This window comes from Myodes glareolus, chromosome 2 (assembly GCF_982192425.1).
Source record: "Myodes glareolus chromosome 2, mMyoGla1.1, whole genome shotgun sequence".
In the NCBI taxonomy this organism is placed as follows: domain Eukaryota; kingdom Metazoa; phylum Chordata; class Mammalia; order Rodentia; family Cricetidae; genus Myodes; species Myodes glareolus.
Window position 1 is genome coordinate 101,530,868 of NC_142027.1, and position 23,344 is coordinate 101,554,211.

Below are 23,344 nucleotides of genomic sequence, written 5' to 3' on the forward strand. Positions count from 1 at the left end.
CATGGAAGGATGACTGCTGAACTTGCCTAAAGGTGAGATGGCCCCTCAGGGTTCCTGTTTCATGAAAGAGTCTGCCAGATATTCTGCAGGATACGGAAGAAAGTGACTAACAAACTGTCAATATAGGTGGAACTGTCTTTGAAGTTTCCTGCTTCATGGAAAAGTCTGCCAGATACTATGGTCCTGTAGGTTGAAGATGGGTACCTGCAATGTTACAAAAGATCTTTGGGTGACTGTTGAGGCAGCATGATGTCTCTGTCAATTCTAGAATTTTAGAATTTGCTTAAATGCACTTCCTGTTAACTTAAGTAATATTATATCCTTCTGGAGTCTTTGATGTAGTTGGAGAATAAGTAGTTATAATTATAGTTTTCCTTAGTTATGATAAAGATAAAGTAGATATAAATATTGTAACTGTAATTCTTGCTTGATACCTGTTTTGTTACATGTAATTTTACTATGTTAAAGTTAAAACCTTCCTTTTTATCTAGACAGAAAAGGGGAAATGGTGTGGGAAGTTCTTCTGTATATGTGTTGCCTTTATTGGTTAATGAATAAAGCTGTTTCGGCCAGTGGCTTGACAGAATAGAGCTAGGCAGAAAACTAAACTGAATGCTGGGAGAAAGAAGGCAGAGTCAGTGAGAAACCATGTAGCAGTCACTGCAGACAAATGTCTCTGGCTACAGAGATCCACCTGTCTCTGCCTCCCAAGCGCTGGGATTAAAGGCGTGTGCCACCACCACTCCGCTGTTTGCTACATTTTCTAAAGTGACTGAGCTATATAAGGAACAAAGAATGAAATGGATCCCCCCATCTCCCCCAATTTTCACATGTGTATGTGTGTATATGAATGTGTGAGTGTGTGTGTGTTCTAAGGCTGATAGGGTTTTCTACCTTAGTAGACAAAACAGGGCCTCTTAATCAAATCTAGAGCTCACTGATACACAGCTAGTTTTGCTAATCAGTTTACTGTGAGGATCCCTAACTCTACCTTCTGAGACTGGAATCCCAGGTCATGTCCACCCAACAGTCATAGATAAACATGGGTTGTTTGTGGTAGAACACATGATTAGCATGTGTGAGGCTCTGGTTTTCATCATGGACACACACACACACACACATGCACACATTCTGCTAATGAGGATGGTGATGCAGCTTGCTTGGTGGAGTACTTACTTAGCACCCACAAAGCCCTGGGTTCCAACTGAACAAAACTGTGTGTGCTGCTGAACACTGGCAAGTCCAAAACCCAGGAAGTGGAGGCAGGAGGATCAGAGAACTAACAGGAACACCTGGGGCCTCTTACCTGGATTCCCTGACCTTACCTCACTTCCAGGATCACTGACTGTCTGGTTCTGAGTTGTTTACGGATCTAAGAGCAGCTATGAGAATCCGAAGCCCGAGGTCATATGTCATTTCTCAATACACCCATGAGCTTGCAAAAAGTTTAATGACAAATGCTGTGATTTAGTCCCCTCTCTTCTCTCTCTCTCTCTCTCTCTCTCTCTCTCTCTCTCTCTCTGAATGTGTATGTGTGTGTGAGAGAGAGAGACACAGACAGACAGACATGCAGACAAAGAGAGACAGAAAGAGAGACAGAGACAGTGCCTTGAGCCTGTCTGTCCCCAGAGATTATCTTGAACTCTTCATCTTGTTCTCTCTGTCTCTCTCTCTCTCTCTGTCTCTCTCTCTCTCTGTCTCTCTCTCTCGTTTTTATTTCTGTTTTTGTTTTTTGAGACAGGGTTTCTCTGTAGCTTTGGAGCCTGTCCTGGAACTAGCTCTTGTAGACCAGGCTGGCCTGGAACACACAGAGATCCGCATCCTGTCCCTTCCACCTCCCAACTGTGGTCATTCCAGCTCTGGGCCACCATACCAGGCTCACCTCACCCAGCTTAGTGATTCATTCTTTTAAAAAGCAAATTTACACGCATCGATTGGCTGACTGATGTGAGGGGTATTGCCACAGCACACATGCAGAAGTCAGAGGACAACGTATGGGAATCTGCCCTCTCTTTCCACTGTGCGGGGCCTAGGAATTGAACTCAGGCAGTCAGGCTTGGCAGCAAGTATATTTACTGGCTAAGCCATCTCCCTGGCCTTTAGAGTATTTTCTTAATAGGGGGTGGGGGAGCCCAGGGTCTTGTGCGTCACAGGTGTGTGCCCTGCCCTGAGCTGCATCCACCAGTCCCGTTCTTAGAACCTGCCATCTAAAATTCTCAAGGCCAAAAAGAGTTTGCAGAAAACATTTCAAAAATGGGTGGACTCTGTACTCACTGTGTTTCCCAATAAAGAATCTACTTTCTGTTTCCAAATATATCGAGTGCTCTGAGCATGACCACACTCTTGATTCTATTTTTTTCCAGGGAGGGTTGGGCTAGAGTAGAATCAAATGAGATAAAGCATCCCCTTATAGAATCATACATTTTCCTGAGGTATTTGTCTTTAATGTGATTTTAAAAACAACACTTTCTTTTGAGACCGTCTCAGCCTAAGCCGGCTTCAAACTCACTACGTGGCCAAGGATCACCTCGAATTCATCTTCCCACTTTTACCTCCTGAGTGCTGAGGTTATAGGCTCACACCAGGTCTATGGTGCATGCTGGGGATAGAACCCAGAGCATCATGCATGCTAGTTGAACACATCCCCATATAGGATGTCAAGGAGGAAGGATGAATGGGGAGAAAGGAAAGCGGGGGGGGTGTCAATGAGTACCCCTAATTCTAGAAGGCCATCCAGACATGCCAGGTAGGCAAAACGGGTGATTCAGGGTAGAGGGAGAAGATGTGGCGCATCACTAGGGCGAGGGTGGGAGGACAGAGAAGATCAGGCCTTTACTATGAGTTGGCTGGAGAAAGGGATCCTAGGCTTCAGTGGGAGAGCAGCTGGGAGGAAAGGCGGGGGCTCAGGGTGTACTGGGGCAACGCCAGAAGTCAGGTCGGAGGAAGGGAGGCCCAGGCAAGAATGCAGACTGTCATCACAGGATTGCGAGTCCGGCCAAATAATCCTATTATCTGAACATATCGCCCCAAGAGAAAGAAGCCAGACACAGACGACATATTACATGACTCCATTTAGAGGAGATGTCCGGAACTGGAAAGCCCACAGGGACAGAGAGCGTGGGGGTGGAGGAGGATCAGTACAGCAAGGCGTGTCTGCTTATTGGATACAGGCTCCTTCTGGGGCGACGAAAATGTCCTGGAAGCAGACAATAGCAGTGGTTGCTCAACATTCGGAAAGAACCAAGCATCATGAATGATAGATTATATCAGGGTGCTGGACTAGAATTTAGGAGGGCTGGGGGAGGCATGACTTGCATGACGATGTATGCCTGTAATCCAAACACTTGGTTGGTGGTGGCAGCTGAAGGTTCAGGAGTTCAAGGTCAACCTCAGAAATATACTGAGTTTGAGGACAACTTGAGCTACAAGAGACCCTGTCACCGAGAGAGAGAGAGAGAGAGTGAGAGAGAGAGAGAGAGAGAGCGAGAATGAGAATGTTGACTTTAGGAACTAGGGGAAAGGTATACGAGTTAGTGTTTAACTAGTTTCTGTTTCAAAGATGAAGAATGTTCTGTGGATGCTGGTGGCAGTGGATGCACAGCAGAGTGTGTTAAAGCCAATGGGCTAGTTATTCAGAAATGGCCTCAATGGCAATTCCCCCAACCCACAGCGTCAGGTGTTGGATCCAATGCCTTGTGCACGCAAGACAAACACCCAGTCTCTGTGCCACATCCCTGATCCCTAAATAGCACTTTTTACATCATGTATATTTTTACCACGGTTAAAAGGAAAAAGGACTTTGCTGGGGGAAAGTATGCAAGCAAGCAATGTTGAGTATTTTAACTTTAAAAATATTCCTCAAAAAGTGTATGTGTGTGTGCATGTGGGGAGGCCAGAGGAGGGTGGTTAACAGTCTGGAGCTGGAATTACAGGCAGACGAAAACCACCGAGCAAGAGTGCTCAGATCTGAACTTGGGTCCTCTGGAAGAACATTGCTCATAACCCCTGAGCCATCTCTCCAGCTCCTCCTTTCCAGCTTTTACAATTACAGCTTTTAAATGACATTGAGTTGTTTTACTCTGTTGTAACTATCATTTGACAACATGCTTACCTAGTATGTATGAAGCCTGGGGTTCCAACCCCAGCACTACGGTGTGTGCAGGTATGTGAGTCTGCACGTGTGCTGGTGGAAGCCTGTGGGAGGAGTCTGTCCTCTCCTTCTACCATGTGGGTCCCAGAGATCTAACTGGGCTCATCTGGCTTTGGGGCAGGGGCTTTGTACCCCCGAGCCATCTCCCTGGCCTGCTAAGAGAATTTTTGAAATTTGTCTTTGGAGAAACAACTAAGTTACTGAGCCAGCCAGACATGGTGGTACACAGCTGTGATCCCACACTCAAGAGGATGAAGCAGGGGGATTGCTGTGAGTTCCAGGCCAGCCTGGACTACAGAGTGAGGAACTACCTCAAAAATAGATATAGATAGATACAGATATAAATGATAGATATAGTTATATCATTGTGAGGAGTCCTTGGGCCAAAAGCATTCCATTCTTGGTCCAGAGAAGAGAATTCTCCATTCCATAATGGAAACATGCCAAATCTTCCTCCAGGACACATGTGAAAACCGGAAAATCATGCCTCTGTCCTAACTTGACAAATTATATTATACTTAAAATATTTACTCAAGGGTTGGGTGTGGCTCAACTGACAGTGTTTGCCTAGTCTTCACAAAGCCCTGGGTTCCAGCCCCAACACTATAGAAACCGAGCACGGGCGTGCATTTCTGTAATCCCAGCGCTCAGTAGGGAGAGACAGAACAATTATAAATTCAAGGTCATCCTTGCCGACATACTTAGTTCAAAGCCAGCCTGGGTTACATGAAACCTTGCCTCGAGAAAATTATTCAATCTAGTTTTGCTGCTTGTTCTTTTTTTTTTTTCCTTTTTTTTTTTTTGGCTTTGATTTGCTTTGGGGGGTTAAATTTTATTCACTATTACTGTGCATATACATTATGTGCACAAGTGTGACATGCAGGATGCATGCGGGTGGAAGCCAGAGGACCGCTTAGTGGGGTCAGTTTTTCACATTGAAGTGGGTCACCGGCTTACACAAGTGTCTTTTCCTGCTGAGCCATTTCACTGCCCTGTTGTGTTTTAGTTTGAAACAAACTTGCGCACTGCCACCCAGGCTGGCCTAGAACTCACGATCCTTCTGCCTCAGCGACTCGGAGTCCTGGGATGGCAATTGTTAACTACATCTAGTGGTTTGTTTAAATGCTTGTCTTCATTAAAGAGGCTGATGAAGAACAGACTTTAAGGGGGGTGAGGACACGTGCGCACTCGTGCACGCTCACGTGTGTGTGTGTGTGTGTGTGCCCACGTGTGTAAGCCAGAGGTCAACACTGGTGTCTTCTTCAATCTCTCTTCCCCTGAAGCTCACCAATTCAGGTAGACTGGTCGACCATCAATCCCCAAGGATACTGTCTATACCTCGCCCAGCATTGGGATTGCCGGCATAGACCACCACACCCAGCTTTGAAATGTGTGCTGAGGATCTGAACTCAGGTCCTTGGGCTTGCCTAACAAGCACTTGACTAGCTGAGGCCACAGCCCCTGAGGAAGAGCAGCCAGAGGAGGGAACCCCCGCGGTCCAGCTCTCAGCCGGTCTCTCACAGAAGGGCCCAGGTGAGAGGGTCCGCAGCAGGCGTCTGGTGTAGCTGGAATCCATCCAAGTGCGGGAGGCAGGAGTATGGAGCGGAGCACGGAAGCCACAAGGCCGGGAGCCATTGTGAGGACTTTGATTTTTAATCTAAGTCACAAGGGCAGTCAGGCGCATTTGTGCAAAACATCAGATCATTTTCCCACAAAGTAGCAAAGACAGGATCCCGGAGTTCTGTTCCCAGGGTCTTTGGGAGCTGGAAACCAGAGAGTTATTTTCTTTTGATGTTGAATCAAACCGGGAACAAGAGCCTCCTGGAGGAGGGCTTGGGAAGAGGTCACCGGTGTTAAGGAAACGCTATGAAAAAAACACTGAATAGGGCACTAGCTCACGTGACTAGCTCTCGGCTACAGGCTTGAGCTCTGTTAAACCTGGGAGCGTCTAAGATAACAAACAAACCCGCACTTCAGGAGGGTTGGTGCCAGACCTAACCGGAGCGTGAAATACAATGGGAACGCGCCTGCTTATGCAAGATGAATGGCAAGCTGGTTTCCCTGTGCCTCTGAAGTCTGTATGTATAACCAGATAATGGGGCACACGTTAAAAGGCTAGAATAGACACCAGCTCACTGGATGGATCAGCGGGTATAGATGGAGGCTTGCCACTAAGTCTGACGAACCAAGTCTGATCCCCTGAACCCACAGGGTGAGAGGAAAGAAATGCCTCTGGAAATAGTTTCCTCTAACCTCCACGTGGTGCCGTGGCGAGGGTACACACACAACACACGTACACACACACTCCCAAAGCTGTCTGCTGACCTCCATAAACATGACACGTCATTCATGTGTCCACATTCATACACAAACACTTCGTATATACACACAGGAATAACAAATAAAATAGTCAGGTAGCAAAAGTAACTCAGATGTACAACTCCAAAAGAGGGGTTAGCTGGGCAATGGTGAAGCATGCCATTAATCCCAGCACTTGGGAGGCAGAGGCAGGCAGATCTCTGTGTGTTTGAGACTGGTCTGGTCTACAGTGAGTTCCAGGACAGACAAGGCTACACAGTGAAACCTTGTCTCTGAAAAAGAAAAAAAAAAAGAGTGGATTTTTAAAAAAATGTGTAGCCAGGCGGTGGAGGCACACATCTTTAATCCCAGCACTCAGGAGGCAGAAGCTGATGGATATCTTGTGATTTCAAGGCCAGCCTGGTCTACAGAGCGAGTTCCAGGACAGGTTCCAAAGCTACACAGAGAAACCCTGTCTCAAAAAAAAAAAAAAAAAACACAAAAAACAAAAACAGAACAACAACAGCAAAAAAGTATAACCATATGTGTTGGTTTGAATGAGAATGGCCCCCTTAGGTTCACAGATTTGAATATACTTGGTCACAAGGGAGTGGCACTATTTTAAAGCATTAGGAGGTATTGTTCTTTAAAAAGATAATATGTTGGGATGCCCCAAGCAGCTTGCGAGCCAGGCAGAGGCTGCCGCCAGAGCAGTGCAGGTTCCCCGGGCAAGCGGCAAAGTCAGGCGGCTGGATGTGGTGGACGGCAGAGTAAATGGACATAAGGCTATACACAAAGCTAAACATTTATTACTTAAAGAAGAGGGAGACAGAGAGACATGGAGATAAACATAGAGAGAGATAGAGACACGTGTGTACACGCCAAGAGATGGGAAACAGAAGAGAAGAGTTAAGATGGCGACAGGGAGGTCAGAAGTGGCTGGGGAGTGGGCGTGGTTAGCCCTTAAAGGGACCTCAAAGGAATAACAGGAGGTGTGGCCTAGTAGGAAGTATGTCACTGGGAGGGGCCTCTGAGGTTTCAAAAGCCCAAGCCAGTCCCAGTGGCTCTCTTTTCCTGCTGCCTATGAATCCAGATGTAAACTCTTAGCTACTTACTCAGTACATGTCTGCCTGTGTACTACCATACCTCTCACCATGATGATATGTATTGTTCTTTAAAAAAGGGTGTGCTCCCTGGCAGGCTCACAGAGCAGCCGCTAGTCCAACAAAGATGACTGTGGGTCCCTGTAAGATCTCCAGGGTGGCAGGCTGATCCTGCCACATGGCCGGATGAGTCAGGCGGATGGGTACGGTGGATAAAAGGCTCACAGGACATAGTAAATAAACATAAGGGTAAACATTTATTACTTAAAAAGAAACAGAGAGAGAGAGATAGACAAACATAAAGACATAAAAACATAGAGACAGAGAGAAACACATGTGCACACGCCGCGAGAGAAAGACCAAAGAGAGAGAGTTAAGATGGCGGCGAGGGACATCAGAAGTGGCTGGGAGTGGGCGTGGTTAGTCCTTAAAGTCACTGCAAAGGAATAACATTCCTGGATCCTGTTTATAATAAAAAGTAGAAGGTTAGACATTACAGTTTGAAGGAATTGGGGCAGCGAATTCTCAAGACTGCTTCCGGCTGATTTGTGGACGTTGTCTTTGAGGGGTGGGGGAGATCCGAGAAAAGGCTGGGTGCTGTTCACATCCTGGCATAGCTGGTCTCTGTTCCCGACAGGTGTCTGTGGCATGGAAATGTCTGGTGCCCCTTGTACCTGGCTAGAGTATTAGCAGAACAGAGGACAAAGTTAAATTAAGAAAAAAATTTTTTAGGACCAGGGAATTGAGCGGTTATGTATCTGACCTGTTTATGGTGGGTTCTTTAATTCGGCTCCCTGGAACTCATAAGAACTCCTTGGGTTCGTAAAAACAGAAATATTAGACATAATCGATAATGACATATTTTGTATAATGAAAGGTATTTTTATTTGGTGAAGCAACCTGGCAAAACCTCTTAGCTATCAAACTGTCAGAGATCTTTGAGAAGGATAAGATTTTACTTGAATTACTGATTAAAAAATGACAGAGAACTTACTTGGTTGGCACCCAGAGCTACTCTTTTGGGTCCTCCCTGGTCGCTGAAGGTTGCATTTGACCTTTGCTGTTTAGTGCAGAGCCTGTCAGGCTTTAGAAGACCCTGTGGGCTAAGAAAACTGTAGGAAGACAGGCCTACCTTACCCGGGCAGCTAGGCTGTCGATTCCAGTGATTCTATCCACGTCTGGAGGTCTCCAGTTTAGGTGAAAGGCAGTTTTTTGCCCAACGGTCAGCATTTGGCAGTCGAAGCAAACTGCAGATGGACGCTGGTCTGTGACCGTTTGTCTTCTTCCTGGAGGAAACAGAGTGCTTGCTAGGAGCCAAACTGTCTCTTTTTGTTATGAAACGTTATTTAGTAATAAAATATTTAAATATCATATTCCCCAGATCTCTGAGCAGTTGAGGGCTGTGTATTAGGTATAGCTGCAATATAGAATCTGTCTGGAAGGTTGTGTTTGAGTTTGACTGTACTGACTCTTTATAGGTAAGATCCACATTTGTAAAAAGACAGAAAGAAAGAAAAAAACTGTTTGTAACATTAAGATTAGTGGCAGAACTGACGATGGTAGAGAACAGCTTAATATCAAATATAAAAGTACATACCAGTTTAAAATATGAGACTTATGATTTTGTAGTCTGAAATGAAATGAAATGAACAATTATTATATATAGAAAGATTGAACAGGAATTAGGCAAAGTGTACGCCTCTGATGGGCCCTACCAGAAGTGTGTCACTATGCAAAACACCTGTAATCAGAGTTAACAAGAGGATTTCAGTGAACACCGAGGAGGGAGAGAGGAAAGGCAGGACATACATAAGAATGAGAGAGCTTGGTCGCGTGATCTGGCTCTCAGTGAATCTAGCGATAAAGTCACCTGACCCCAATGAACATGGTGGCAGCCACGTGTTGTGGCTTGAATGGAAAAGCCGCAGGAATTTTAAAAGCCGGGGGCCGCCTGGTTGTTATCCAGAGTCTGAATCATGAAAACCCGCATAAACAGACAATTTAAAAACGGATAGGTGTGGAGGATTTTGAGTAAGGGATATTTAGCCTGGTACGACTTGCTTTTCCAGGTCAAGACCATGAAAAACCCGCAAAAACCATGGCATCTCGAGCCTATGGGGAACGGCTCCCCGTTTAGGTGAGATGCAAGCGAACATCCGAAACATGTGCCCAGGCGTCCGAGGTGCCCATGTGGGATGCCTAAAGACCGAACCGGATCAGCCCTTCCGTCCGTGAGAAAGATAAGAAGGAAGAAAAGAATTAAATAAGAGAGGAAGAAGACTGGAGGCCTCGGGCCCCCAGGTGCGGTAATGCTGGGAGCTGGCCAGGCCCGCTGTCCCAGGCACGGGCTTAATAGAATGCAAGCCGTAATGAACGCCAGCAAAGGGGTGAAGAAGTACCCCTGTGAGCCTAGAAATCCGGGAGGACCGGTCAAATCCTGGGTTAAAAAGGCTCAGTTAAGCTGGCTGTTGTGGGGAAACTTACAATTAGAAGCCGGTGTTGTTTGTAGGAATGAGTCCAGGCAGTTGGCGGTGTTGAGGAAGGCCCTCGGTCCCGATTCAGTCCCAGAAGTTGGTGCTCAGAGTCCCGGACGAAAGGTGAAGCTGGGACCCTGGCCCTTGGCGGGTGAATCTCTCGAGTCCGCGACACCAATATTGTTCTTTAAAAAAGGGTGTGCTCCCTGGCAGGCTCGCAGAGCAGCCGCTAGTCCGACAAGGACGGTTGTGGGTTCTTGTAAGATCTTCAGGGTGGCAGGCTGATCCTGCCACGTGGCCGGACGAGTCAGGCGGATGGGTACGGTGGATAAAAGGCTCATGGACATAAACATAAGGGTATATGTAAATAAACATAACATATGTAAATAAACATAAGGGTAAACATTTATTACTTAAAAAGAAACAGAGAGACAGAGAGACAGAGATAGACAAACATAAAGACATAAAAATATAGAGACAGAGAGAAACACGTGTGCACACGCCGAGAGAGAAAGACCAAAGAGAGAGAGTTAAGATGGCAGCGAGGGATGTCCGAAGTGGCTGGGAATGGGTGTGGTTAGTCCTTAAAGGCACCGCAAAGGAATAACAATATGGACTAAACCTCTGAAACTGTAAGCCAAACCCAATTAAATGTTTTCTGTTTATAACAGTTGTCATGTCATGGTGTCTCTTCACAGCAACAGAACCACATAATGTCAATCTAAAAGGGAGAAAATTCTAGCACACACTACAACATAGATAAACCTCGAGGACATTATTCTACGTGAAATAAGCCAGTCACCTGAGTATGGTGGTCTATGCCGATGATCCCAGCCCTGGGGAGGTCCAGTCTGTTGGAGAATCACAAGTTCAAGGTCATCCTCAACTATCAAACAAGGTTAAGACCAGATGGGGATAAGCCTGTCTTTTAAACATGAAGAAGGGGCTGGAGAGATGGCTCAACAGTTAAGACCACTGATGGCCTAGCTGAAAAAGATACTTGCTGACAAACCTCACAGCCCGAGTTCAATCCCTGGAACTCACATAAAGGTAGAGGTGGAAGAACTGTCTGGACTTGTCTTCTGCCCTCCAGGTATGTGGTAGGGGTGCACACACATTCATGAGCACAATAATAATAGTGTTTTCAAAAACCAGGGTTTGGGGTTGGTCTGGTTTGGTTTTGGTATTTTGCAACAGAGTCTCTCTGTATAGCCCTCCCTGGTTGGCCATGAATTTGGTATGTAGACCAGGCTGGCCTGGAATTTGGTGTGTAGACCAGGCTGGCCTCAGACTCACAGAGATCCATCTACCTCTATCTCCTGAGTGCTGGCACTAAAGACATGCAATGCCTGGCACAAATTGTTTTTAAAATGGAGAAATGGAATAAAAATGAATTTCAACAATTTCCTAGATATGGGGTTGTTGAATTACTGTGTTTTGAGGGACTTTTATTCTTGTAGAATTCATATTTGCGGTCATGGTTTGGAATATTTCGTGCTCTTTTTTAACATCAGAAAATTACATAAGGTCACTGTCACTTCGGTGACCTCCCTAGTATTGTCTTCTGAACCCTGCAAGATGTTTGTTTTGCTTGGAGTGTTCTCTAACTCTCATTGTATAAACTGTACCCGTGGCTCAAAGCTCAGTCATAATACTAACTGGAAATCCTTAACGACAACACAGAGGGCCAAATCCCCATCCCTGGCGTCTGGTTTAGCAAGGCAGGGGGAACCCAGCAGTCGGTGTCACGAGCTGCCACGTGGATGCTAGGTCCTCTGCAGGAGCTGCCTGTGCTCTTAATCACTGAGCTCTGGCCTCTGTTTTTATTGCTTGTTGTGCTGGGGATGGAATCCATAGCCTCAAGCATGCCATAGAAGTGCAACACAGTTATCCCCAATACCATTTTCTTTTGTACTTTGCGGCCATTTGTTTATTTACTTTGATTTACATCTTTTTTTTAAGGTCTCAGCAAGGTAACCAGGGTGGCTCTGAACTCCCTCTGTGACCCAGGCAAGGCCTTGGATTTGCGATTGCTTCCCTCAGCCTATTGATTGCTAGGAATATGCATCTGCAACAGCAGGCCCAGCCATGACACCACTCTTTCTATTTCAGGGCTGGAGAACATGCCAGGGGGAGAGCACTCTCCCACTGGGCCACACTCCCTCCTCATTAAGTTATTTTGAATAACTTTTGGTCTCACAGCAAGTCTCTATGTTACGATGCGAATAAGCTGAGTGACTTCTTTTGAAGCCACTGTGGAGTTGTCCAATACCTCTAGGCTTAATTGTCGACATCTGGCCGAGGGTACGGTTGGACCACCAGCCATCTGGGAGAGAGAGCTGGAAACCCATGAGTTTAGGACCTCCTGGGACCCTTGGAGATTATTAAACAATTTTATTTACTTTTCATCCCTGTCTTTACAAGGTTTGTAGACAGCATATTTTACATACTTCGGATTCTCACAACTACTCATCATGAGTCATCTTTTTATGTGCGCCTGCGTAGTTTGTGTTCCTGTGTGACGGTATTCATGCATGTGAGTGTGTCCTCAGGCATCTTCCTCAACGGTTGTCCACCATTATGTAGACCAGCGTGGCCTGCCAGCCTCTGCCTCCTGAGTGCTGAGTGCTGAGGATTGCACCACCACAGCCTAGACCCTATTTATTTTTTTTAAGGTTAACTTTTTGTTTTTAATTGTTTTTATGTTTGTGAGTACTGTCCCGCATATGTATGTGCACCATGTACACACAGAAGTCAGAAGAAGGCATTGGATTCCCTGGGACTGGAGTTAAGGATGCTTGTGAGCGACCTTGTGGGTGCTGGGAATCGAACACCAGTCCTCTGCAAGAGCAGCCAATGTTCTGGACCTCTGAGCCAACCCTCCAGTCCCTTTCCAGCTTATTTTTTAAGACAGGGTTTCTCATTGAATCTAGAACTCTCCCGTTTGGCTAGACTGGCTGGCCAGCAAGTCCCAGGGATCCTCGTGTCCCCCATCCCCACAATGGGACGGCATCAAACATCACAAGGCCCAGTTTTGACATAGATGGGGTGCTATGAACCCAAACTCACATCTTTATGATTGCACAGCATCATAAAGATTTTTCTTTTTTAGCTAGTAAGCCATCTTCCAGCAGCCCCCTTTTTATTATGTCTTAAAATTATTTGTTGTACATGTGTGTCACAGAGCACATGTGGTGATCAGAGGGTAACCTGCAGCAGTCAGTTCTCTCCTTCAACCATGTGGGTCCCTGGGGTTAAACTCCGCTCATCAGACTTGGTAACAAGAGCCTTTACTGACTGAATCATCTCAACAGCCCTTGTTGTTTTTCTGAAACTGAGTCTCATGTAACCCAGGTTGGATTGGACTTCTTAAGTATCTGTGGCTAGCCTTGAACTCATGACCCTTTTGCCTCCACTTCCCCAATGTGTGGATTTTAGGTAAAAACAGGTCCACCTGAGCCATTTTTTTCAGTGAACAGTCTAGTGGTATCAGTATTCACAACTGTAAGCTACAGTAGGCAACAGTCACTCCATTGGTCCACCTCTAGAACTTGGTCATCTTTTCCAAGTGAAACTTTGTCTCCAACAAGTACTACTGTGGAACCGGGGAGTATGGCTCAGCTGGTAAAGGTTCAGCCTGCTTCTGTCCTGAGTCAGCTATTCATTCCCACCAAGAACAAGTCATCCTGGAAGCCACGCCCCTATAGCCATGCCTGGCTTTTAACGATATTGGAAGAAGAAACAATACCAATGGAACCTGGGGTGGCAATGCACTGAGTTCCAATTACACTCAAGGAGCAGCACCACAAAGTCTTTGGGGAAGGTGAATGAGGACTCACAAAGGAAAGCTGAACCTGAATGGACTTGTGCGCATGCCTACCAAGACCCTGAGACTACAGGAAAAACATCAGGGAGTGACGGTTTCAGCATTTCGAGTTCAGGATCTACAAGTGACTCTTTGATTTACACAATCCTTCGCAGACTGTTAAAACTCCTTCCAATGGTATTGAGCCAGTAGTAGTGTGGTATGGGAGGTCCTTCTATATATGTGTTGTTTTTATTGGTTAATGAATAAAGAAAACTGCTTTGACCTAAAGCAAGGCAAAACTTAGCCAGGTAGGGAAAACTAAACTGAGTGCTGGGAGAAAGAAGGTGGGGTCAAGGAGAAGCCATGGAGCCTCCAGCCAGAGACAGACATGCTGAAACTTTGTGGGTAAGCCATAACCACAAGGCAATACACAGATTAATGGAGATGGGTTGGTTTAGGATATAAGAGTTAGCCAGAAATACACTTAAGCTATTGGCCAAACAGTACTGCAAATAATATGATTTCTGTGTGATTATTTCGGGGCTGAGCAGTTGGGAACAAAGAAGTGGCCTCCTAGAACAAGGGTGACTGAAGTCACTACTGGAGATGCCTAAATCAACTGTTTTAATAAATTGACTTAGGCCAGGCAGTGGTAATTAATTAAAAATGAAAATAAATATGATGGCGTGCAGCTGTAGTCCCAGCATTCCAACAGCAAGCTGGGAGGCAAAGACAGAAGAATCAACCAGAATCATGAAGGCTAGCTGCTAAACCATGCCTCAACAAGGTAGGAGAAAATTAACTCCTGAAAGCCGCCCTCTGACCTCCACATGCATACCGTGGTACACACACAATAATTAAAACTAAAGTATTCAAAATAATAATGAAACTGTCATCTTGGAGTTGGAGAGATGGCTCAGTAGTTACGAGCATGACTGCCCTTCAGAGGACCCAGGCTCACAACCATCCCTAATTCCAGTTCCCAGGGATTAGACACCCTCTTCTGGCCTCTTCGGGCAGATGTGCAATTTAGACACAACACCCATCCACATAAATGAAAATCAAATCAAATCAAATCAAATCAAATCTTTAAGAAACAACTTCAGGATTTGGAGAGATGGCCAAGGGGTTAAAAAGCATACATTGCCCTTGCAGATGACCTGGGTTTGCTTCCCAGCACCCTGGTGGCAGTTCCTAACTGTCCTTAACTCCAGTTTTGGGGAATCAGACGCCCTCTTCTGGCTGCCTCCAGCACATGCAATGACACATTCACATACCCCCACACACACACATAAATATACATATACATTTTAAATAAAAGAAATCCATTGATTTTGTTTATTTGTTTTTAAAGACAGGGTTTTTCTTTGTAACAGCCATGGCAGTCCTGGAATTCTCTTTGTAGACCAGAATGGCCTAAAACTCACAGAGATCCACCTGCCTCTGCTTCCCAAATGCTGGCATTAAAAGTATGCAAAACCATGCCTGACTCACTGGCTTTTTTTTTTAATCAACTTTACACATTTCTGAAAGGAAACAATGTTCACTTATGGCTTCTGAAAGCAAAGTTAGTGATGGAGGAAGGTTATCTGTCTATTGTGTTATTTTCATTGGTTAATAAAGAGACTGCCTTGGCCCTCTGATAGGACAGAAAATTAGGTAGGCGGAGTAAACAGAACAGAATGCTGGGAAGAGGGCAATGGGGCAGACACCATGGAGCCAGCCACCAGGTCAGACATGCTGAATCTTTTCCGGTAAGCCACTACCTCGTGGTGCTACACAGATTATTAAAAATGGGTTAATATCAAGATATGAGAGTTAGTCAGTAACTAACTCTCTAGAGATAATGGGCCAGGCAGTGCTTAAATGAATACAATTTGTGTGTTGTTATTTCCGGGGCTAAGCTAGCTGTGCGGGAGCCGGGCAGGATGAAAAGCAGGCCTGCCCGCAGCTCCATCACTACAACTTAGGACTCAGAGCCTATAGAAACTGGGGTTTAAACCATAGGAAGAAGACCCACGGGGCTAGGTGACTTCCAGGCACACAGAAATGAACCACATTTGTTGATCTAAACAAACTTCTATATGAGGTTAACCTTAAAGAAGTTTTTAAAAAAACTAGTTAATTTGTTGTTTATCTATTTCAGATGCAATTCAGTGCCCTGTGCATGCTAGGTAAGGCCTAGAATACAATCCTCATTGGAGCATTTTAGGCAGATGTTCCAGCACTAAGCCACACCCCAGCCCCTCACTGGGAGATTCTAGGCAGGGGCTCTACCACTGAGCCACACCCCAGCCCCTCACTGGGGGATTCTAGGCAGGGGCTCTACCACTGAATTAAGCCTACAACCCATTTGGGGGTTTGTTTAGTTTGGTTGATTTTGCTTGTTTTTGTTTTTGTTTGGGACAGGGTCTCAACCAAAGTTCAGGCTAACCTTCAGTATACTATGTTGCCAAGACTAATTCAAGAGTCTGCTACTTTAGGTTCCCTAGTGCTGGGATTATAGCCATGCATTACCACACCCAGAGAAGCCACTTCTTACATCAAACTTGGAGAAGATGGGTGGAGCAGCATGCACTTTGGGCTCAGATGAACTCCACTTATTACTGATGAAGGTTAACTTTCTGCTTAAAAACAGGAAATCTCCTCTGTAAGGCAAAGGACCCCATCACTAGGACAAAAACCCCTCATCCAACAGAGGACTGATTCCCAAAATACATAAAGAACTCAAAAAACTAGACATCAACCAACCAAATAATCCAATTTTAAAATAGAGTACAGATCAAAACAGAGAATTCTCAATAAAAGAATCCCAAATGGCGGAGAAACACTTAAAGAACTGTTTAACATCCTTAACCATCAGAGAAATGGAAATCAAAACGACTCCTAAATTCCATCTTACAACTCCCAGAATGACTAAGATTAAAAGCACAAGTGACAGCTTATGCTGGAGAGGATGTGGAGTAAGGCGAACACTCCTCCACTGCTGGTGGGAGTGCACACTTGTACGGCCACTTTCAAAATCAGTATGGCAGTTTCTCAGAAAACTGGGTATCAATCTACCTCAAAACCCAGCAATACCACTCTTGAGCATATACCCAAAGGATGCTCAACCATAACACAAGGACACTTGCTCAGCTATGTTCGTATCAGCTTTATTTGTAATAGCCAGAACCTGGAAACAACTTAGATGTCCCTCAACCAAGGAATGGATAAAGAGAATGTGGTGCGTTTACACATGGAGTATTACTCAACTGTTATAACTAATGTCAAGAAATTTAAAGGCAAATGGATGGAACTAGAAAAAAAAATCATCCTGAGTGAGGTAACCCAGACCGAAAAGGACAGACATGGTATGTACTCACTCATAAGTGGATATTAGCTGTAAAATAAAGGATAGCTATGCTCCAATCCACAGACCCAGAGAGACTGGGTAACAAGGAGGGCTTCAGGGAGGATGCCTGGATCTTCCTGGGAAAGGAGAAATAAGAGGGATTTTGTGGGTGGGCTGTGAATGGATGGGGATGGGAACAGGAGTGGTCAGGTTGGGGGAGGGGAAGAATACTGAAAGAGACTACAGGAAAGGGGATGCATTTCAAGGTCAGATAAAAACCTGGCACAAGGGAATTTCCCAGAAATCTACAAAGGATGACACCAGCTAAGACACCTAACCATAGCTGATAGGTACCCTGAACTGGCCAGTTGTCATCAAAGAGGCTTCATCCTATAACTGATAGAAACAGACGCAGGCCCACAGCCAAACATTAGGTGGAGTTCAGGACATCCTGCAGAAGAGAGGGAGGAAGGATTGTAGGAGCCACAGGGGTCAAGGACACTACAAGAAAACTCACAGAGCCTGACCTAACAACCAGGGAGCCCGCGTGGGACTGACCTAGGTCCTCTGTATATGTGCAGTTGTATAGCTTGGTCCTCTGTGGGAGTCCTCTAACAGTGGGAACAGGGGCTGTCTCCGACTCTTTTACTGACTGCCAGAATCCTATTCCTTATACTGGGTCGCCTTGCCCAGCCTTAATACATGGGAGGTGCTTAGTCTTACCGCAACTTGATAGGCCATGCTTTGTTGATACTCATGGGAGACCTGCCCTTCCCTAAACAAACAAACAAACAAAAAAAAAACGGAGAAGTGGATTGGGGGGTGGGAACAGAATGGGGGGTGGAGGAGAGACTGGAAGGAGAGGAGGGAGAGGAAACTGTGACTGGGTTGTAAAATAAATAATTTACTAAAAAACAAACAAACAAAACCCCAGAAACCGTGCTAGCAGCGAATTCACTACTCACGGTCGCTCACAGCGAGCCTTGTTTTTCCTTCTGTGCGGCTCTCAGAGCAGCAACTCTGCGGCCTGCATTTCCCACGTTTGAGCTACTTAACAACCGGCTATTTTTGTTAATCTTTTGGATTAGTCTTTGAACGGCTAGAGAATCGCCGCCTTAAAAAGGAAATGTTTCTGCCTTAGAACTTCTACTCTGCTGGAAATAAGCAAGATCATTCCAAAAAAAAAAAAAAAAATGCTGTGTAAGTACCCAATGGGTTACCTCAAAATGGGTCCCAGCAGCTAAAAATAAGCCCTTAAGGGATAGAAAAACCTAGGCCAGGCGCAGAGTGACCAACAGACCCTTCTGGAGACAAGGGACCTCAAAGCCCAAAGGCTGAGATGCTCTTGGCCTACTTTGATCTAGTACAAAAACCAAAGTTGATGTAGATAAATTGTATATATAAATCAAAATGTTACCCTGTCCCTGATTAATATGTTTAGTTGTAATATGTCACTCAAAAGGAAATACTGGCTGTGCTCAGGGGTAGAGCCCCTCCCTAGAATCCCCCAGTGAGGAGCTGGGGTGTGGCTCAGTGGTAGAACACCTGCCTAGAATCCCCTAGTGAGGGGCTGGGGTGTGGCTCAGTGGTAGAGTACCTGCCTAGAATCCCCCAATGAGAGATTAGAGTGTGGCTCAGTGGATCTAGTGCAGTCTGGGTGTGATGGTCTCTGATTCCTGGCACTCAGGAGATAGAGATAGGAAGACTAGGAGTACAAGTCAAGCCTCAGTTATGCAGCAAATCTGAGGCCAGCCTGGGCCACAGAATAGCCCATCTTTTAAAAGAGGACACAATTCAATGTCTTGTCCTATGCGCATACAGTTGTGCAAACATCATTACATTCAAATTTAGGGTAGTTTCATCACCACTAAAAAACCCCTGAATATCTTACTCATCTTCCCATCACTCCTTTGGACCTTGCTCCATCCCTGGCAACCTCTATTCTATTTTCTGTCTCTGTGGATTCACTTTGTCTGACATTTCATAGAAGTACAATTTTGCAATAGATGACCTTTTGCTCCTGCTTTCTTCACAAGTTTTCACAATTCAAGGGAGTTGTAGCGTATATCAATTCCTTATCCTTGCTAGGTACCAAATGTTGGGGGTTCATCCTGCTGGGCAACATGTCCATACCTTGAATATACCTCTTCATTAACTCAGAGTGTGTGTGTGTGTGTGTGTGCGTGTGTGTGTATCCCACTTCATTAACTCAGTGTGTGTGTGTCTGTATGTCTGTGTGTGTCTGTGTATCCCACTTCATTAACTCAGTGTGTGTGTGTGTGTGTGTGTGTGTGTGTATGCCACTTTATTAACTTGTGTGTGTGTATGTATCCTACTTCATTAATTCAGTGTGTGCATGTGTCAAACTTCATTAACTCAGTGTGTGTGTGTCTCTGTATCCCACTTCATTAACTCAGTGTGCGTGCGTGCATGCGTGTGTGCATGTGTGTGTGTGTGTGTGTGTGTATACACACGCACGTATTTGCAATTGCATGCACGTGCCAGGGCAGGAGGTCAAAGCTTGCCCTCAGGTGTGGCTCCTCAGGCTTTATCCACCTTGTCTGTTGCCAGCAAGGCTAGACTAGCTGGCCAGTTATCTCCAGGGATCCTCCTGTTTCTGCCTCTCCAGGGCTGGCATTAAAGACGCACACCAGCACACCTGACTCTTGGAGATCAAATTCAGGTTCTCATGCTTGCATGCTTGACTCCCAGCTCGGCTTCATTTTGGCATCTGTGTAGAAGGAACAGTGGGCTGCATCCTGCCACTCGCCCAGCTAGCTTTACCCGAAATAATTACATGAAAACTATATTCTTTTAAACACTGCCTGGCCCATTATCTGTAGCCTCTTATTGGCTAACTCTCACATCTTGATTAACCAACCCATTTTTATTAATGTGTGTAGCACCACGAGGTGGTGGCTTACCAGGAAGGATCTTAACCTGTGTCCATCTTGGAGAGGAGAGCTATGGCATCTACCTCACTGCCTTCTTCCTCTCAGCATCCTGTTCTGTCTTCCCCGCCTACCTATGTTCTGGTCTATCAAAGGGCCAAGGCAGTCTCTTTATTAACCAATGAAAATAACACATAGACAGAAGGCCCACCTACATCACATTTGTTTTCTTTTCTGGTTTTCCAGGAGCTCTGACCCCAGGCCTTGTGCCCGCTGGGCAAGCCTTCTACCACTGAGCTCCAGCTTCCTTTATTTCCCTCAGTTTCTCTGCTTCGTGCCTTAGTCATCTTAGGTCGCCACTGCAAATCTCTACAGACTAGGTGGTGGCTCAGCTAACAAGCATTTGGAGCTGGAGAGGTGGCTCAGCAGTTAAGAGCACTGGCTGCTGTTACAGAGGACCTGGATTTGATTCCCAGCCCCTATGTGGCAGCTCACAACCATGTGTAACTCCAGTTCCGGGTGATCTGATGCCCTCTTCTGGCCTCCTCGGGCACCAGACACACACAGGGTGCAGAGACATACCCACAGGCAAAACATCCATAAGGCATTTGTTTCTCATGAATCTAGAGGCAGAAAGTTCGAGATCAAGGAGCTGCAGTTAAGAGCACCTGCTGCCGGAGGACTGGGGTTCGGTTCCCAGCATCTACCCTGAGCAGTTCACAGCCTTCTGTAACTCCAGATCATAGATTCTTGTGCCTAACTGAGGAATTGCCAAAGTTTCCCAGTGCAGCCCAGCCCCTGCGTTCCCGCCAACAGCATCCTGGGGCTCCAATCTCTCTGCATCCCCGCCCCCCCCCCCCCCCCGCAAACTCCCCCTCACTCTCGGGTGAGACCTGGTCTAATGTATGCAATTTGCATTTCCCTCGTGACTAATGGGGCTGAACGCTTCTTCCCTTGAGTTGGTTATAGCTATGACTCATCTCTTGTTCCCCATTCATGCTGAAAGGGCAAGGGTGAATACAGCAGTCTGTATTTCCTCTCCCTGGACGGCTCCACAGTCTTACAAGCTTGAGAATGTCCTCTTGCCCCTCAAGATTAGAGAAGGGAAAGACTAAATCAGCCTGTGTCTATTATGTGGATATTACTCAATCTTCTCCCTTAATCTTTGTGTTAATACTGGGAAGATGGTGTGTGTGTGTGTGTGTGTGTTACAGTAAATGGAACACAGAGCTTTGCAGATGCCAGGCAGGCTCTCTGAGCCTGAGCCACACGCCCAGACACTCACTGAGGAATTCCAGGCAAGTACTGTACTTCTGAGCCATATCCCTGGCCCCTTCTCTGGGAGATTCTAGCCAGTGGCTGTACTGCTGAGCAACGCCCCCAGTATAAGGGTCTCTGTGGTTAGTTTTAGGTCAGTTTGACACCAGCTACTCATTTCAGAAGGGAAAGCTCAAGTGAGAAAATGTCTACACCATACAGGCCTGTAGGCCAGCCTGTGGTGCATCTTCTCGATTGGTGATTGATATGGGAGGACCTGCTCACTGTGGGCGGTGACATCCCTGGGCTGGTGGTTTGGGGTTCTATAAGAAAAGAGGCAGAGGACAAATAACATAGAATACCTTAGGGTAACACTAACCAAACAAGCGGAAGACCTGTATGACAGGAACTTTAAAACTTTGAAGAAAGAAACTGAAGAAGACACCAGAAAGTGGAAAGATCTCCCATGCTCTTGGGTAGGTAGAATTAACATAGTAAAGATGGCAATCTTATCAAAAGCAATTTACAGATTCAATGCAGTGCCCATTAAAAATCCCAGGAAAATTCTTCGCAAGACCTTGAAAGAACAATACTCAACTTCATATGGAAAAGCAAAACAAACAAAAAAACCCAGGATAACCAAAACAATCCTGTACAACAAAAGAACTTCTGGAGGCATCACAATCCCAGACTTCAAACTCTACTGTAGAGCTACAGTACTGAAAACAGCCTGGTATTGGCATAAGAACAGACAGGAAGAAAAATGGAATTGAATCAAAGACCTGGATATCAGTCTACATACTTTATGAAGACTTGATTTTTGACAAAGAAGTTAAAAATATAAAATGGAAAAAAGAAAGCATCTTCAACAAATGGTGCTGGAATAACTGGATATCAACATGTAGAAGAATGCAAATAGACCCATATCTATCACCAAGCACAAAATTCAAGTCCAAATGGATCAAAGACCTCAACATAAAACCAACCACACTAAACCTCATAGAAAAGAAAGTGGGAAGTACACTTGAACACATTGGCACAGGAAACCACTTCCTAAATATAACTCCAGTAGCACAAACACTGAGAGCAACAATTAATAAATGGAACCTCCTGAAACTGAGAAGCTTCTATAAAGCAAAGAACATGGTCAACACAACAAGACAAAATGACAGCCTACAGATTGGGAAAAGGTATTTCCCAACTCCACATCAGACAGAGGATTGATTTCCAGAATATACCAAGAACTCAAGAAACTTGACATCAAAAGAACAAATAACAAATAAAAAATATGGGGTACAGACCTAAACAGAGAACTCTCAATAGACGAATCTCAGAGGGCCAAAAGACACTTAAGGAAATGCTCAACATCTTTAGTCAGCAGAGAAATGCAAACCAAAACAACTCTGAGATTCCATCTTACACCTGTCAGAATGGCCAAGATCAAAAACACTGATGACAACTTATGCTGGAGAGGTTGTGGAGTAAGGGGAACACTCCTTCATTGCTGGTGCGAGAGCAAAACTTGTACAGCCACCTGGAAATCAGTATGGCTATTTCTCAGAAAATTAGGAAACAATCTACCTCAAAACCCAGCAGTACCACTGTTGGGTATATACCCAAAGGATGCTCAATCATACCACAAGCACATGTGCTCAACTATACTCATAGCAACACTATTTGTAATAGCCAGAACCTGGAAACAACCCAGATACCCCTCAACCAAAGAATGAATAAGGAAAATGTGGTACATTTACAAAACGGAGTACTACACAATGGTAAAAAATAATGACATCTTGAAATTTGCAGGTAAATGGATGGATCTAGCAAACACTGTATTGAGTGAGGTAACCTAGACCCAGAAAGACAAATATAATATGCATTCACTCATAAGTGGCTTCTAGACATAAAGCAAAGAAAAACCAGCTTACAGACCACAACCCTAGAAAACCTAGAGAGACATACATGGATTTACATAGGAAGGTGAAAAAGACAAGATCTCCTGAATAAATTGGGAGCACGGGGGTCACAG

At 45.3% G+C, this 23,344-nt stretch overlaps 1 long non-coding RNA gene across 2 annotated transcripts; it reads right to left on the minus strand.

Moving 5' to 3' along the window:
* Positions 1-7,789: 7,789 nt before the first annotated feature.
* On the minus strand, positions 7,790-10,870 carry LOC146895503 (uncharacterized). Of its 2 annotated transcripts, XR_014999934.2 has the most exons (3): positions 10,036-10,836; positions 9,149-9,181; positions 7,790-8,837 (listed from the first exon to the last, which is right to left on the minus strand). It is a non-coding gene; the product is annotated as an uncharacterized LOC146895503 (long non-coding RNA). The 2 variants fall into 2 exon arrangements; XR_014999928.2 differs by lacking the exon at positions 9,149-9,181 and having other exon boundaries at positions 10,036-10,870.
* Positions 10,871-23,344: the final 12,474 nt, after the last annotated feature.